The following is an 18,025-nucleotide window of genomic DNA, read 5'->3' as shown; positions in this document are numbered from 1 at the left end:
TGGTACATTTGGTACAGTTGAACCTACACGGACATGTCATTATTGTCCCAAGTCCAGAGTTTCTTTGGTTCCCTCTTGGTGGTGTAGTTTCTATGGGTTTGGCCAAATGTGTTATAACATATATTCATCATTATAATAGCAGCATATTTTCACAGTCCTAAAAATCCCATGTTCTGCCTGTTCATTTCTTTCCTTGCCTGCCCCCCGCCCCCACTTCCCAGGTACACCACTCACTGGTCTTTTTACTCTCTCCATAGTTTTGCTTTTTCCAGAATGCCATGTAATTGGAATCATATGGTAGGTAGCCTTTCAGACTGACTTCTTTCACTTGGTAATATACATTTAAGGTTCTTCTGTGTCTTTCAATCGTTTGATAGCTTATTTCTTTTTAATGCTGACTTGTTTGTATTTTGAGAGAACCAAGGGGTTTATGTGATCATTGTACCCATCAGGCAATGGGAATAAGGCCAACTGCTCTCAACTGGCCATCTTTCCTCCCCTCAGATCGCCCTCCATTTGCCGTGTCATGTGTGACAGGCAGCCTGCTTCTGAGATGCCCTCTCTCTGGTGTCAGCAGGTTGTGTCAGGCCTCCCAGCTCACTTTTGCCAGAAACTCAGCTAAGAAGCTCTGCTCATCATCTCTCTCCTTGTGTTCATCACCATCAGGATAATTAACATATAATAATAGAAAGCCCAATATTTATTAAGTGCTCACACTGTTAAGTATTTTACATCATAATCTCATCTAATGCCCTGCTCAACAGCTCTGTGAGGTAGATACCATCATCCTCATTTTACAAATGAGGAAACTGGGGCTTTGGGCAAGAATTTGCCCAAGGTCACTCAGCTGGTAAATGGCAGTGCTGGGATTTAAACCCAGGACAGTCTGGCTCTGGAGGTGGGACCGTTAAACCCTAGTCTATACTGCTGCTCTGTCTGTTCTCAGTGGCTTTACATGGAAGGCTCTGTCTGTGTGGTCCCTGGCTAATAGACTGGACAACTACATTCTGATCCTTAGAAACAGCAGACCTGGAGTATATGTAGATTGAACAAAATTACTAAAAATAGAATGTTTCAATGTCTCAAATAAATTTTCAGAAATCCAAAGTACACCAAATAGTGCAAGTGGGAAAATATAAACATGAAGTATCATTTCAATAATATGTAAAGAACTGATTTTTCTAAACTTTAAGTCAGACTATCGCGAATAGGCTACCTGCTTTTAGCAAAAACTTTAGAATTACCGATAGAAGTATTTTATTAATGAAGTATGTATGCTGTTGAAGTCTATGTAATGATAATATGGCCACTTGCATCGGACTAGGATGCTTGCAGAGAAAGTTTTTTTTTTCTTTTTCTTTTCCCTTTCTTGTCCTGGCAAGATGGCCTGCTACTATGTAGATAAGCAGGGCAGGGAGAAGGGTATTTTTCTAGACTGAACTCCATCTCTTCCCCTTTTACCTCTCTCTGGTCCCCCTCATCTGTACTGCCCCATAGTCATTTAGTCCAAATAGGTCCTGGCAGACAGCTCCGTGCCTCTGAGAACTGCTTACTGTGGAACTCATCCCTCCCGTAGGTTTCTAAGACGTGGTGCCACTTGAATCTAGATCTGCTGGTGGGAGCTGGTTAGATGCTCAAGAGGAGTCTCACTGGAGTCTGGGCTGAGTCAGGTTCTCTCCCCTAGAGATTTGGAATTGGGAGAGGGAGAAACTCAGCCAGTTACTCTAAGATTGCCCCTGGGCTTGAGGCTGAAGGAACCCTGGTGATGGGTCAGGTGCCCAGCGGAGAAGGCAGACCACTGGGAAGGATGGGGAATCTCATTAGAAGAGGGTGCAGAGGTGAGAAATGGAGAGTTGTTGGCCAGCTCTCGATGGCCTCAGGTGACTCTTGAGTTCCAGTTCTTCCTACTTCCTGCTGATTCCTTTTAATGAATCCCTTTTTACTTCTGTCAGTTTAGTACTATTTTGGTTGCAATGAAACCATCTTTGGACCCTGTGAGAAAATTCACAACGCACTGTACCTGCGATTTGATAAATTTACAGATACATGATTTATTCATCGACTTTGATTTAACTCAGTTTATATTTTGGTGCCATCAGGTAGCTCCAGCATATCCTTAAGGCTGGCTACTACTTCGGCCCAGTCCTTATGGAAACAGATCAAGTGGGTCCAGTCAACAGAGTTTTAGGTGGAAACTGGCATTTTGAGGTCACCCAAATCTGAACCTGTTGCTTTATTCCCATGATTTTAACTAGCACTTCCTTAACTTTCTTCTTCAGTTTTCTCAGACCAGTATTTAAATCAGAAGTGACTTTTCTCTTAACGCTAATGTAATTTCTTTTTTTTTTTCCGAGGTAATTTTGTTCCCAGCTGTTGGTCTCCAACTTGATATACCCATTTCATCCCCCGCTGCATTCTCACACATCTTCTGGCGGGGTGGGCCTCTGGTCTGCCACTCAGTCATGTAGCATTTTTAACGTATACTCTTGCATCTGACGTACTCTTCCTCTGCTTGAGCAATAGTTTTGAAGTTTTATTACATTAGGACCCAGTTTGAAAATTTAATGAAAGGTTTGGGTCCTGTTCCCAGAAAATAGTATTATATATACACAGAAGATGCACTTTTAGGAATTTGAGGTTAAGAACCTAGAACAGTGGGGAAACCAAGAGCTGCCATATATATCCATGAGAAGTTAGGGTCTGGAACATGTCTTCAGGCTCAGCCTTTCTTGTCTTTTGCTGTTGACTTATTCCATGTTTCTGCTCAGAAGCTGGGAGGGGGACAGATAAAGATGTCACTCATATCAGACTTTAGCTTTATTTTGTCAGTGACACTTCATTGTTTCTGTTCCTTACCCGGGACAGCCACCAAGGAAACCCTTTATTAAAATACTGATGGCTTAGTTTGGCCATGGAAAGAATGAGCCCATGCTGAAAGGCATTGTCCTTAAATAATGAAAGGCAGCCATTTTCCATTATTTTGAGATGTGCTGATATTCAGACTTCTGCCTGAGTGGGAAGCAGAAGGAAACTGACTTCGGGGCAGACTCAAGAAGGCACCTCTGTCCTCACCAGGTTTTCACAGTGCAACCTTGTTGTCTCATTTGAACTCCTCTGAATTGCCCTGAAATTAAAACCGTTGGGAAACACCACTGCTGCACTTAGTGATAACCAAGAGCTGACCATGTGCTAGTATTTTAGCTCCTGCATCTTTAGCATGGCAAAACCAGTGTCCTACCTAAGTGTTTTGACTAATGAATGGTAGCTGGAAAATGGCTAAATTAAGGGTTGGCAGTTTCAGCTCATGCACAGTGGGGCATGGCAGTTCTATTTCTGCTAGGCTTCCACAAGTTCTCCAATTTCCACTGTAGCTAAAAGTCAGAGTAGATAAAATGTCTACTTGATGAAGCCGGCCACTATGTAATATCCTCCAAATAGAAGTCTTCCCAGCAAGTGTAGTACCTGCTTCCCTGGCTCTGTCTGGGGTCCTCAAGACCACCCCCATGTTTGGGGATGTGCTGGAAGGGGGATGTGCTGGAAGGGGGTAAAGTTGTACTCACAGCTAGATTCATCACAGCAATGTAGTAAGGACACACAGAGAAGAAGACAACCCGGGTGGAATCTGGAGGAATCCACATGTTGTTTTGCTTATGCTCTTTCCTCCCAGGAGAGGTCACACAAAGCAGACTCTTCCCCCAGCCCTGAAAATATAGCAACATGTGTTTGATACTTCCATTCAGGAAAGCCCATTGGAGACCAGTGCCTATTGGGAGGTAGTCCCATAGGCATCCTTTGCCCTCCAAATACCAGAATTCCAGACTCCCAGACAGAAAGCAGGTGTTTCACAATAACCCCCACATATGCACATTTATGTACAAACAGTTTAGGCATGATGGGCCATCCTAACTTTAAAGGGAATGTTTTCTATCAGTTTAAAGACCTGTTTACCAGCCTAGTTCCCAGACACCAACCAGGGGCCAACTTTGCAAGCAGGCCTTTCTAAGGATGCCCATCTTAGGCCTGCTGTGTTTATTCTCTTCTACATACTGGGCATCTTCTAACTGCTGGGGTGAGGAGCTTGAGGGCAGGGGTGACCATGAGTTACGATCTCTCTTGCAAGGTTGTTCTCCGTCTTTGGGATTTAGAGCCTTTTCTCTTGTGCTTTGGAAGTGTCTTTTCCATGCTGTCGGGGAAGTGTGTGTTGGCAGCCCTATTAGGAAGTACAGGATTAACTTTATTGAGGAGCTTGGGAATTGACACAAATGTGGTCAGTGCAGGTCAAGTAAATTTCAAGCCATGCAGCCTGATGTCACTGGACTAATTTGGCACAGGATGAAAAGTCCCTTAAAAGCCCTCCTTGTCTTAACTTTCCGGTTGGTTGATTTCTCCTTGAGTATGACCCCAAAGGGCAGGAATCAGTTTTGTCAGCTTTATTTCTGTTCTCACCCTTCAGCTCTATTGAGTGCTGTCATTGGGGGCCCCACATTTTCTCAAGGATCAAGGTGCTGCCATGTCTGTCTTGCCTTCCCTCCTTGGCATCTGGTCAAAACCCCCCTCTTCATCTTGGCCTGAGCTTTGTAGTGTCTGGCTGATGCTGACCCTCCTCAGATCTGCACCCTCTGCTATTTAATCTTCTGGATTTTTCTCTAAAAAATCTTTTTATTTAAAAGGTAAAAAAGGTTAAAAAAAACCCTATAGCCTTAGATGAGGATTTGTTAGATGAGCTTGTCATCCAATATTAGCACTGTGTTCCTCCTCCCAAGTCATTATTTTTCCTCATGCAGATATTTGTAGAATTATTGTCTCTCTCTCTCTCTTTTTTTTTTTTTTTTTTTTAACTACCATTACTGTCTAACCGGTAGTGAGTTAGGGGAAGGGTTTGATTTCCTTTTGTTTGTATCACAGCTCCTCTCTTGACCAGATAGCAATGACTTCTATTGTTCTTTACGTAGTATTGTGTGTTTCTTGTTACTGTAGAGATACAAGTGTCTAGAATTCTAGAGTCTACTAGACTAGTCTAGAATTTACTTTAAGTAGAATCTAATTAAAGCTTCTTAAACATTTGTACTAAGTCTGGAATCTGCCTCAAAATAATCTAGGGATATCGATGAATTAAGCTGGCCATCAGTTAATGATTATTGTAGTTAAGGGATGTGCACATAGGAATTTCTTATATTATTTTTTACTTGTATATATATCTCAAATTATTCATGATAGAAGTTAAATGAACTAATACGTGGTGTTGGCATCATTTCTTTTACGCACTTACTAATTCATTCACCAAACATCTATTAAGCCGCTCCTTCATGCCTTGTACTGCATGGACAGGCACAAAAAATTAAGGGAAAAAAAAAACAACACATCTGCTTTCTGGAAGTCCAGTGTGTAACAAACTCTGACATAGTGGTAGAGAGCTAGTAACCTGGCCCGAGGATTACATGTTTGGAGTTTGGACCTACAAGAAGCCAGTAGCTTTCTTTGTCCAAAGCCAGTTTAAGATCATTTCTATACTTTGAAGACTTACTGTACTAGGCATTCCTTTGTGAATCAACTCAGTTGTTTCTTCAGAAGGTGTTTACCCATTCCATTCGCAGCAGTGAGCTAGGTCTGGAGGAGATCTAGTGGACATAATTATAAAATTCAAAATTCCTTTTCCTAAGCATTTAGTCTGCATAGGGCAGAAGGCCGGCACTAAGGCCTTCTTGAGCACCTGATGTTCCAGGCGCTGGCCAGCTCTCATTCATACGACCCACGAGTCAACCAGCCAACCCTGAGAGGGTAGGTAGTATTAGTTGTATGTATGTTTGTTTGTTTGTTTTCTTTTAGGTAGTTTTGTTTTCTCCGCAGTTTAGGGACTAATGCAAGAAATGGAAGCTTGGAGAGTTGAAATTAACTTACCCAAGGTCACACAGCTTGCTTTATTGACAGTCTGCCTCGTTCCAAAAAGGATTTCAGGCAGTTAAGCCACACAGTTAGAAAATTCTTTGTGGTCTTTCTACTGTCCCAAGAAAAACAAGACCATATTTTTTTCTTTTTAAGCTTCAATGATGCATAGTGTTTCAGTCAATATTACTACATGGATAGCTCCAAGTTTAAATTGTGCAAATGTGCTTACGTATGTCTCTGTTGGAAGGTGTAGGAGTAAGAACGGAAATCTCTATATTTGATTTCATAAAGTCATGAGCTTTATATAGTTGCTTGAGCCACACATGCCAGTGCCTGGTTGTGTGCACAAGACAGTTCTTATTAATCTGCACAGCTGGTGTGTTGTTTGTCATCATTATTACTTATTCGTAATTACCAAAAGTGCACATGGGCTGCAGACTGTAGATTGTGCCAAACCAAACCTCTAGAGTGGTTGAACTAATAGGTTTTGAGGAAGATTTACAATCATTTGTAAATGATAGCAGTGCTGTATATATTCACATAAAGAAACAGTGTACTTCAGAAACTCACATGAAATCTGGATCATAATCTTGAGTATAGGATTCTCAGTATCTGCCTCCTGTTCTCTTTAATTTGTTGCTGAATCAACTTTGCTTGCTTTGTATACTGAGAATAGAATCTATTTATAGGCTATGCCCTTTTTTAAGGTAGTTGTTTCTCTTTCCCTAACTCAGCAGTAAGTGGAAGTGGAGACATTCTTTCTCCAGGAAAGCCTTTAAACCCTTGATTTCTCTAGAATGTCATTTCTGTTTAGATGAAATGCGGGACATGACCACTAAGAGGATTAGTCATCATTTTCAAAATTTAATGAAGGAATTAGGTCATTTGCGCTTAATGTGCTAATAAGCTCAGAGTAAGCTGTACTTACTGATGGATTGATATGGAAGGGTCCTCGGAATGATAATTGTTTCTCGTGTCTACTCCTTTTTTTCCAGTTTCTGTAGGACCGGGTTACCTGCAATGCCCAGGGTCACAAACAACCTGTGGTTGAACTTTTTTGGAAGTCCTGTGGGCTTTGTCCAAATTCCATGTAACTTAAAAGAAAACTCTTTCACTTGACTTTATTATTTGGATGAATCCAAACTCTTGTAAATGGTTTCTAATTCTCCGTTATTTTCCATTCTTGGCAGCTTTCCTGCTCGTTACTGTAGGTCAGTGGTTCCTAACCAATTTTTGTGTTTCATACTTCTTTGAGAATCTGATGAAAGATAACAATCTCATTTTCTAAAAAGAAAAAATACAAATGCATATATACCATTTACAGATGATTTGAGGGTATACAGTAATACCAAAGTCTGTAAGAAATCTCAGTTAGGAACCCCTGCTTTGGTGAACTAAACTTGAGTGATATTGAAATAACTTAATAAAAACATGTGGCCCATTGACACAGCGTGGAAGTGAGGGAACTAGAGAAGTTTATCAAATTACAGGTTTCCACATGTGATGGTGTGTGTTACCTTTTACTTATGTCTTTACCAGTAGTATTTATTGTCCATTTCTTATCTAAAACAGATACCTCAAACACATGCTTTAAGATAGCAAACTCAGATCTCAAAATCTTACAATATAAACCAAAAATAGGTTAAAAGGAGAAAAGAATAACACCTTGGTGTCAGTCAAATGGAGGAAAAGGCTAGAGACTAGCAAATAACATTTTTAAAAATTGGCATGGACCATATCTGTTTTACTCCTAACTCAACCTTCCACAGATGTGATACCCAACAGCTGTATATGTAATCCTCAAAATCCCTTTTTGGAGGGAGGAGTATAAGATGGTTTGGTCAACCTTGGGTGAGACTTGCAACTTGCCCAAAGGTAGACGCTCCTCCTGACCACCCTGCTCTCCCACCAGGGCAAGGAGAATAGGTGGGGTGTGATATATCATGGACTCTCACAAACATCCCAGGGGTGGTGAGCTCCAGCAAAAAGCAAAGTCAAAGAAAACCTCAGAATCAAAACTAAATTAAAAAAAAAAAAAAAAAGCTTTTGTAGGAGAAGAAGATGGGAAAAATGAACCCCAAGAGTAGAGAGAGGAATGCCATTTCCCACCCTGATAGCTTGTGGTGTGAGTGTCTAGAATTCATGTCTCTTACCTGGTCCATCTTGTGCCTGGAGAATGATAGGAAGTGGTGATAAACCGGCCACTGAGGACAGAGACTCCTGGCAGGGGCTGAAGGGCCAGGGCCTCTGCTGGAATTATGGGCAGCCCAGGCAGGGGGACTGAACACAGACAAGGGCATTTTGGCAAAACCAGAGATGAGGTGAAAGACCAGGTTGCGTGCAGCCCTGGCTGCATCCTTGTCCTCCCCATCCCCATTGGTTGTGGACCGGTTGTGTCCTCTCAAAATGTTGAAGCCCTAGACCCCAGTGGAGGGGCATTTTGGAGATGGGGGCAGTCTTTAAAAAATGGAATTAAGATTAAACGAGGTCATAAGGCCCCCATCCAACAGGACTGCTGTCCTTATAAGAAAGGGAAAAGACACCAGGGATGTGCATGCACAGAGGAAAGGCCATGTGAGGGCACAGCAAGAGGGCAGCCACCTACAAGCCCAAGAGAGAGGCTTTGGGAGCAGCAGACCCTGCTGGCACCTTGATCTTGGATCCCCAGTCTCCAGAACTGTGAGAAAATAGATTTTTGTTGTTCGAGCCACCCAGTCTGTGGGGTTCTGTTGTGGCAGCCCAAGCAGACGAACACACCATTCTCTAGCTACAGAACACCGGGCAGGCAAAGCTGTAGTGTGTAGAAGAAGAAAATAGACCCCCGCAACATGGGAAGAGATTCAAGGACATCTCACCCCTGGTGTTGTGGTGTGAATAAAGTGTTGACAAAGCTGCCCATTTAGAACACAAGTAGAATTGAAATCAACCAACCAAAAATATCCAGCGTGGAGTCTGTATGAATGTATTGCAGCAGGAGGGGAGAAAATGTAAACTGTAGTGGAAGAATCTGTTTTGGAAGAAATACTGATCTAAGGAAGAGAAGAAATGAACTTACTAAAATTTGTCTCTGTAGAAGAATTAAATAGTTAATGAAATGGGAGTTGAAAAAATAAAATGATTAAGGAAGATGTTTTTTTTTTTTTTTGATATTTCTCTTTCACAGCCTACCCACTTTATTTATTTATTAACATATAATGTATTACTTGTTTCAGGGATACAGGTCTGTGATTCATCAGTTTTACACAATTAACAGCGCTCACCATAGCACATACCCTCCCCAATATCCATCACCCAGCCACCCCATCCCTCCCACCCCTCTCCACTCCAGCAACCCTCAGTTTGTTTCCTGAGACTAAGAATCTCTTACGGTTTGTTGATTTTTTTTTAAAGGTACTTGCAGAGCTCAGAAAACAGACTGACACATGTACAGTATTTTAAAACAAATGAACAAATTAAAACATATCAAAAGGAATAGAATCAAAAATTAAATTACCCTTATTGATAAAACAGTCACAGTCAGTTGAAGGAGAGGGGCAGGTAAAAGAAGTCAAAGAAGCAGACGTGGAAGGCAAAAATGACCCGTTACAAGTCACCACGGCAGTATAGAACAAAATGCATGGAGCACAAATAATTTTCTGAATCAAAGTAAGACCATAATCTGTTCAAAACGTTCACTGAATTTCAGGAAACCTCAATTCTGACTTTTAAGTTCTTCAGAATTAACCGTATAGGGACAAACTGTGATCCATTTATTAGATTTTGAGGAAAAATAAAAAATCCACTAGGAGGATACATCTGGTTGCCTCATATTTTCCTACAGCAACTCTGTAGGAGAAAATGAAGCAGTGTTTATAGGTTTTCAGTATCTATTTTTGGCTACAAAGAAAAATCCCAAATTTCAAAAGGCAGAAATAACACAGACAATTTTTTTCCTGATCTGTAATCCTCTAAATCTGGAAATTAGAAGCAAAAAAAAAAAAAAAAAAGTCCCTGGTCATCTGGAAATTTAAAAACTTTCATGATTCATGGATTAAAATAGAAATAAAAAAGTTGGAGAATACCTAGAAAAATATTGTGAAAACAAGAATATCAAAACCTGAAGAATCATGCAGAAATTACGTCCTAAGGGAAATGGATAACAAAGCGAGAAAGAATGAAATAAGTTACACTTCCACCCACCTCCCCCCAAATTTGAAGAAATTAAGAAATATAAAAGATGAAATTATTAATTAGGAAAGAAAAAGGTTTTTTTGTAAAACCTCTTACATTTTTGGTGGAGTGGAGAGCATAAAATAAAACATTTTCTTGGCTAAGCTAGTCAAGAAGAACGGGTGGGGGGTGCCTGGGTGGCTCAGTCGTTAAGCGTCTGCCTTCAGCTCAGGTCATGATCCCAGGGTCCTGGGATCGAGTCCCACATTGGGCTCCCTGCTCGGTGGGAAGCTTGCTTCTCCCTCTCCCACTCCCCCTGCTTGTGTTCCTGCTCTCACTGTCTCTCTCTCTGTCAAATAAATAAATAAAACCTTAAAAAAAAAAGAAGAACGGGTGGGAGAGAAGGCTCACATATATAAATAGAAACAAATGTGGAAATAACCATAGATACACAGTGCACAGAATTTTGAAAATCAGGATAAAATCAGTGAAATAATAAACAGAAAACTTTAAAAGAGCTGCCATCCCCCCAACAAGCACCAGGCACAGATCTTTTCACAGGTAAATTTTAAACTTGGAAGAAACCGTTTAATCTGTTAATGTTTTAACTGGCCCACACCATAATAGAGGAGAGTTTCAAATTCTTTTTATGACGCTGGTAGGGCACCAATGCTGAAGCCTGTCAGATATAAAGTTGTAGATCAATTTTACTTAAGCATAATTTGCAGAGCCCTTAAATAATACATCAGCAAATAACAGCAGTACTTTGTGTAATATTTCAACCTAAGTTGACTTCATCCCTGAAATACAAGGGTGGCTCAATATTAGGAAATACATTAATATAATATATTATTAAGTCAAAGGAGAAAATCTTACAGCAGATGCCTAAAAGCATGTGACAAAATCTACATAATTCCTAGGGAAATATTTTAGTAAAGCAGAAATTGTGGATACTTACTTAAAATGATCTAAAATGTGTATTTTAATCCTTTAGTATTCTCTTTAATGAAATGCTTAGAATGTTGAAATTGTGACTTGGCTCACTGTTACTAATTAACAATTGTCCTGGAATTATTAGACAAGAAAAGCGAGAAAGCAATACGAGGTAGTTTGGAAAGTGGAAGGGGGAAAGTTTGCATTATTTATGGGTGTGATTGTACACATAGATTGTGTGATTGAAGAGCAGAGAAGAGAGCAGATTGAAGAGTTCTTACATACACTAAAATGATTCACTGGGATGAAGGATTAAAAGTAATTACCAAAATCGATAGCTTCCTTATATATCGCAAGACATCAGAAGACAACAGTGGGAGAGCAGGCCCTATTATCAATGTTTTCCGAAAAGATGAATTGCCTGAATGTAAGCCTAAATCAAGAAGAGATAAATCACCAGTGCGTAAGTCTAAATGAAGAGATGAAGAACACCTATTTGAAGAAAGCTGGAAAGCTCCACTGAGAGCCAAGAGAAGTCTCCGGGAGGAGGAAATGAGTGTGTGTGAGCTGGAATAGACTTCCTGTGATGGTTCGCAGCGTCCAGCAAGGCTTAGAATGTGCTCCTGCTTTGAAGCCATCTCTCTGTTACAAAGTACTCTATGGATAAGTGTCAAGATTTTGCAAAAATGTAGAACATAGGGGCGCCTGGGTGGCTCAGTCGGTTGGGCGACTGCCTTCGGCTCAGGTCATGATCCTGGAGTCCCGGGATCGAGTCCCGCATCGGGCTCCCTGCTCGGCGGGGAGTCTGCTTCTCCCTCTGACCCTCCTCCCTCTCATGCTCTCTGTCACTCATTCTCTCTCTCGCAAATAAATAAAATCTTAAAAAAAAAAAAAATTAAAAAAAATGTAGAACATATTTACTGCTACTGCAAATCTACCGTACCTCTCAGTGCAAACATCAGAAACGGGCTGGGGGCTCTGCCACAAGTTCCGAAGATGCCACCCAAGGGAAAAAGTGGTTCCAGGAAAGGGGGGAAGGGGGGAGCAGCTTCTGGGAGTGACAGTTCTGACAAGAAGGCTCCAGGTCCCAAAGGTGGTGGCAGTGCAGTAAAGGTCAGACACATTCTGTGTGAAAATCATAGGAAAATCATGGAAGCTATGGAAAAGTTAAAGTCTGGAATGAGATTCAGTGAAGTGACCACACAGTACAGTGAAGATAAAGCCAGACAAGGGGCGACTTGGGTTGGGTGACTGGAGGTTTCATGGTGGGGCCATTTCAAGAAGCAATATTTGCCTTGCCTGTAAACAGGCTGGATAAGCCTGTGTTTATAGACCCTCCGGTGAAGACAAAATTTGGGTATCATATTATTATGGTTGAAGGGAGAAAATAAAATTGTATGAAAGACAAAAATCAGAAACAGCCTCCAATGGCAGTGAAGTGGGTTAAATAAATTATGGGATGGTCATAAGGAGAAATGTTCAGCAGCCCGATAACAAGAATGAAGTAGACTCATAAGCACTGATACTGAATGTGGTGGACACGCGCTAAGGTGGCCCAGTGGTCTAGGCCCTAGGATGCCTGTGGGACCTGTGGCTTGATTCTCACCAGTAGAATCTGAGGGGATGGGATGTTTTCCCCATGATGGTTTTGTTATAGAAGACTCCATGGGAGCAGACTGGAGACAGAGGTTCTCATTGGCCTGGAAGAGGCAGATAGCTGTGTTGGGAACTGCCTCAGAGAGGACCACAAGGTAGGGAACTAGGGGGGCCTCCAGCCCATGTTCATCAAAAAGTCAGAACCCTCGGTCCTATGACTGCAAGGAAATGAATTCTGCCAACAACCCAAATGAGCGGGGGAAGCAGGTTTATCCCCAGTTCGGCCTCTGTAATGCTAGCTGGCTGATACTTTGATTATGGCCTTGTGAGTCGAGGACCTGAGCAGAGGGACCCAGTTAAGATGTGCCTGGACTCCTGACACTTGGAAACTGTGAGATAAAAGCTTTCTTATACACATTAAGAATCAGAAAACAAATAGTAAATGTGTTGTTTTTAGGCTTTGAGTTTGTGGTAATTTCTTATACAGCATAGTAAATGGACACACTGAAACTGAATGATACCTAAAACACTGGTGTGTACTGTCCCACTCTGAGTTAAATTAAAAAAATCTCCTGCTACTGACTGACCCAACTTTTCTTTCATACCCTCATGACCGCAGTCATCCTGGCCTCTTTGGCATTCCTGGAACATGGCAGGCACATTTCTCCCTCAGGGCCTTTGTGCTTATTTATTTCCAATGTCCAGAACATTGTATGTTCCATAGTAAGCATTCAGTTAACAGTTGAATAGTTAAAAATTGAGGCTTGGAAGGGCAAAAATGAACTATTAGGACTTCATCAAGATAAAAAGCTTTTGCACAGCAAAGGAAACAGTCAACAAAACCAAAGACAACTGAAAGAATGGGAGAAGATATTTGCAAATGACATATCAGATAAAGGGCTAGTATCCAAAATCTATAAAGAACTTATCAAACTCAACACCCAAAGAATGAATGTTCTTTTAGGTAGAAAAGGGACTATTTTTAAAGGTTACATATTTAAAGAGCAACACGTTATCTGCATATTTTCATCCAATAATAATTCTAAAAACGGAAAATACAGTGCAGGATCTGCAGGTGATTAGTTAGCATCTCATCTTATTCTCCCCATTTGACAGCAGTTTTAGAGTTTTAGCCAGCTTTCACCAGCTGCCTAAAATTTCCACCTGCCCTGCCCTCACCTCCCATCCTTCCCCAACACACAGACTATACTTATCAGTGGGACTCTGGGGCCTCTTTTGGAGCTGTGCTCAGTATTACTACTACAGTACCTGTATGGTTTTTTTCCTGTTTTTTTTTTTAAACATATTTTTGCATAGTAGGATATAGGAAAATAAGGTTAAAATGCCTGTAGGTGCTATGACTCTTAGGAAACTCCAAGGGGGTTAATCATCATGCTCTTCGACGAACATGTCTCTATCCATGGCTGTGGAACTATAAGATCACTATTTCAGGAGCCACATAAGGATGACTTTATCTGTAATGAGTGCATTTATGAAATGGTAACAGTTTACAAAGCCTTTTCGTGTATTAATATCTGACATGTTCTTCCACTGCAAAGGGAAAACCAGAATAGAAAGAATGGTAAGACGAGATTACTCCGTAACAGTCAGGGCCACCCGTGTCATGTTAATGGTGCATCTGGGACAGAATGAGCACTCAGAGCATGGCCGACTTGTGGCAGGAAATAAGGGAGCTCAGGTCTCAGCATGGAACAGTGTGAACTTCTCAGGGGTTGGGGAAAGGTTACCCTGTATGGCAGAAATGGGTGACAGGTCAGCTTGACAGGCTTGTTTCTATATTAGGGAGTCAGGCACTTGGCTCAAATAGCTTGGCGAGTGAGACTGTCTTTTGGGGAGGGGCAGATATTTTCTCATTCACAGATTCATGGGTCAACTATTCAAGCCCAGCCTGCATGCAGTGTTGGAGCCTCTTTTGGAACGCTCCTAGTCTTACCTTTGTTAAGACTTTGTAAAAGTTTGGTGACATGGAACTCCTCATCTCCTAAATTTACTGCCTGAGAGTTATGTAACTTCATTAGTTCAGAAGGTTTTTTTCCCATATATTTAGTTGACATATGCCTTCTTAGATTATTAACCCATTAGCCCTGGCTTTAATCTCTGGGCCAAATACAAGATGAATCCCTCTTTCACATGATAGTGTTTTTAGAATTAGATGATTGATAAGTTGCATGACTTTCTTTTGAATTTCCGGCCTTCCTGGTCACATTGTGTTGTGGTCTATAGCAAGTAATATATATATTTGCTCTTTGTCCATAGTTCCTGGCTCCCAGTTCCCAGAACCCTTGGAATTTCTTGAGCCATAAGAGCCACGGGAACATCTTTGTTGTATTTGGTCTCTTGTCCTCAGTTCCTGAATCGCTTCAGGTGAAATGGGAGTTTTTTGTTTTTTTTTTTTTTAAAGATTTTATTTATTTATTTGAGAGAGAGAGAGAATGAGAGACAGAGAGCATGAGAGGGAGGAGGGTCAGAGGGAGAAGCAGACTCCCTGCTGAGCAGGGAGCCCGATGTGGGACTCGATCCCGGGACTCCAGGATCATGACCTGAGCCGAAGGCAGTTGCTTAACCAATTGAGCCACCCAGGCGCCCAAAATGGGAGTCTTATTATTCCTGAAAAGCTTTCTCTACCACAACTGGGCTTATGTAAATGAGGTGACTTTTGGAAAGTACTGAAGGATGGGGGCTCTTTGCCAGAGGAACCTACAGTGAATAGAGTATTGAAATTTTCAGCCCTACCCCCTGATTTGGGGATTGAAGAGAGAGGCTGGAGGTTGAATCAGTCACTAGTGGCTAGTGATTTAATCAATGATGCCTATGTCATGAAGCCTTCATAATGAATCCGAAAGCACAGGGTTTTGGAGAGCTTCCAGTTCGGGAGCCAGAAAGCTTCCCACATGTCATGGTGGCGAATCCCAGACTCCATGAGAACAGACTTCTTCGTTTGGCACCTTACCCTATGTATCTCTTCATCTGGCTGTTGATTTATATCCTTTAGAGTATCTGTTGTAATAAATCAGTAATCTAGTGAGTAAACAGGTTTCCTGAGTTCTGTGAACTGCTCTAGCAAATTAATTGAACCCAGGAGTGGATCATGTGAACCTCTGATTTATAGCCGGTCAGAAACCCAGGTAAACACCTGGTCTTAAAATTGGCTTCTGAAGCAGGGGATGGCGGAGGCAGTCTCTTGGGACTGAGCCCTTAACCTGTGGGATCTGATGCCACCTCTGGGTAGATACTGTCAGAATTGCATTGAATTGCTCTAGTGCGGTCCAGTCAATAAGGAATGTAGTTGGGATTAGCATCTTCCTTGTTCTAGGTGAACTCTCTGTCTACTAATTCTGTTGGAGATGTCCTTGGCTTGCCAGTCATAACATACGGTGGCCTCACCCTGGCCGTACTGTTCACACTGACTACTCACAGCTGTGGTTGAGGCATATGTTCTCATACTGTACTTGTGTGGCTGTTTTTACATGGGTTCAAGTATGGCCCTGATAGTTTTTTTCTTTTGAACCCTGCTCTGTTTGTTTCCAACCTGCTGAAAGCTACTTGGGCACACTTCTTGCTCAGGAAATTGTTCACTGTCTCTCCAGTTTTGTGTCCTCTGTCTATGAAGACCAAGCCATTGTTAATAAATATTGAGCTCTGAGGCATAACAGTAGAAATATTTCTCTAGAGGCATAGTGGTGGATCTCAATCCCCAGGGAACATTTGGTAATGTGTGGAAACATCTTTGATTGTTAGACCTGAGTAGGGCTGCTATGGGTATCTAGTGGGTAGAGGCCAGAGATGTTGCTAACCATGCACAGGATGTGCCTTCAACAAGAATGATCAGACCTAGAATGTCAAGGGTGCTAAGGTTGAGGAGTCTTTGTCCGTATTGATGTAGTTCTAAACAGTGTCTGGTGAAAATGGTATTTTTAATTTTGTTAATCAGGTTTATTAGCATCCAAGACAAGGTTTCTCAAAGTGTGAATGGGGGTTCCCTGGGACCCTTTTAGGGGTCTCCGAGGTCATACCTATTTTTATGATAATTGCCTTTCTCACTCATTCTTTTACAGTTGTAGAGAGGAGTTTTCCAGAGGTCATATGACATCACAATATGGAAACAGATTGAATGCAGAAGCAGATATGAGAATCCAGCTGCCTTCTTTTAAATCTGACATTGAAGAGATTTTTCAAAATGGAAAACAATGTCATTTCTCTCATTAAATTATTTTTGTTTTGGAAAACCATTTTTTTTATAAAATATGTTGATATGTAATGGATGTATTATTTTTAATCAACTAATATGCACTTAAACATTTTTTTAAATTTTGGTTTTTATTTCTATCACTAAGAATGTCGGTGGACATAATCCACACAAACAAAGATCCATACTGTTCTTTGGGATGCCAATAATTTTTACAAATATAAAGAGGTCCTGTTTTCATGTGTCTGTTGGCCAGTTGGATGTCTTCTTTGGAGAAATGTCTGTTTGTGTCTTCTGCCCATTTCTTGATTGGATTATTTGTTCTTTGGGTCTTGAGTTTGATAAGTTCTTTATAGAATTGGGATATTATCGCTTTATCTGATAATACATTTGCAGATATCTTCTCCCATTCCGTAGGTTGTCTTTTGATTTTATCAACTGTTTCCTTTGCTGTGCAAAAGTTTTTTTTATCTTGATGAAGTCCCAATAGTTCATTTTTGCCTTTGTTTCCTTTGCCTTTGGAGACGTGTCTAGCAAGAAGTTGCTGTGGCCGAGGTCAAAGAGGTTGCTGTCTGCATTCTTCTCTAGGATTTTGATGAATTCCTGTCTCACATTGAGGTCTTTCATCCATTTTGAGTCTGTTTTTGTGTATGATGAAAGGAAATGGTCCAGTTTCATTCTTCTGCATGTGGCTGTCCAATTTTCCCAACACCATTTGTTGAAGAGTCTGTCTTTTTTCCATTGGATATTCTTGTCTGCTTTGTCAAAGATTAGTTGACTGTAGAGTTGAGAGTCCATTTCTGGGTTCTCTCTGCTGTTCCATTGATCTTTGTGTCTGTTTTTGTGCCAGTACCATACTGTCTTGATGATTACAGCTTTGTAATAGAGCTTGAAGCCTGGCATTGTGATGCCATCAGCTTTGGTTTTCTTTTTCAACATTCCTTTGGCTATTCAGGGTCTTTTCTGGCTCCATATGAATTTTAGGATTATTTGTTCCAGCTCTGGGAAAAAAAGTTGATGGTATTTTGATAGGGATTGCATTGAATATATAGCATAGACATTTAACAATTCCAATCCATGAGCATGGAATGTTTTTTCCATTTCTTTGTGTTTTCCTTAATTTCTTTCCTGAGTGTTTCATAGTTTTCTGTGTATAGAACCTTTGCCTCTTTGGTTAGATTTATTTCTAGGTATCTTACGATTTTGGGTGCAATTGTAAATGGGATCAACTCCTTAATTTCTCCTCCTTCTGTC

General features: G+C 41.0%; 1 protein-coding gene and 1 pseudogene across 3 annotated transcripts in view; both read left to right on the top strand.

Moving 5' to 3' along the window:
• Positions 1–18,025, top strand: part of ARHGAP10 (Rho GTPase activating protein 10) — a 315,853-nt gene that overhangs the window by 225,652 nt on the left and 72,176 nt on the right. The gene's annotated exons all lie outside the window — the stretch shown is intronic.
• Positions 11,833–13,358, top strand: LOC118022261 (annotated as a pseudogene).

Source organism: Mirounga leonina, unplaced genomic scaffold, assembly GCF_011800145.1.
Source record: "Mirounga leonina isolate KUSES-001 unplaced genomic scaffold, KU_Mleo_1.0 Mir_176, whole genome shotgun sequence".
In the NCBI taxonomy this organism is placed as follows: Eukaryota; Metazoa; Chordata; class Mammalia; order Carnivora; family Phocidae; genus Mirounga; species Mirounga leonina.
Note: the sequence above shows the minus strand (reverse complement) of the source record. Positions and strands in the feature narration are given on the sequence as shown.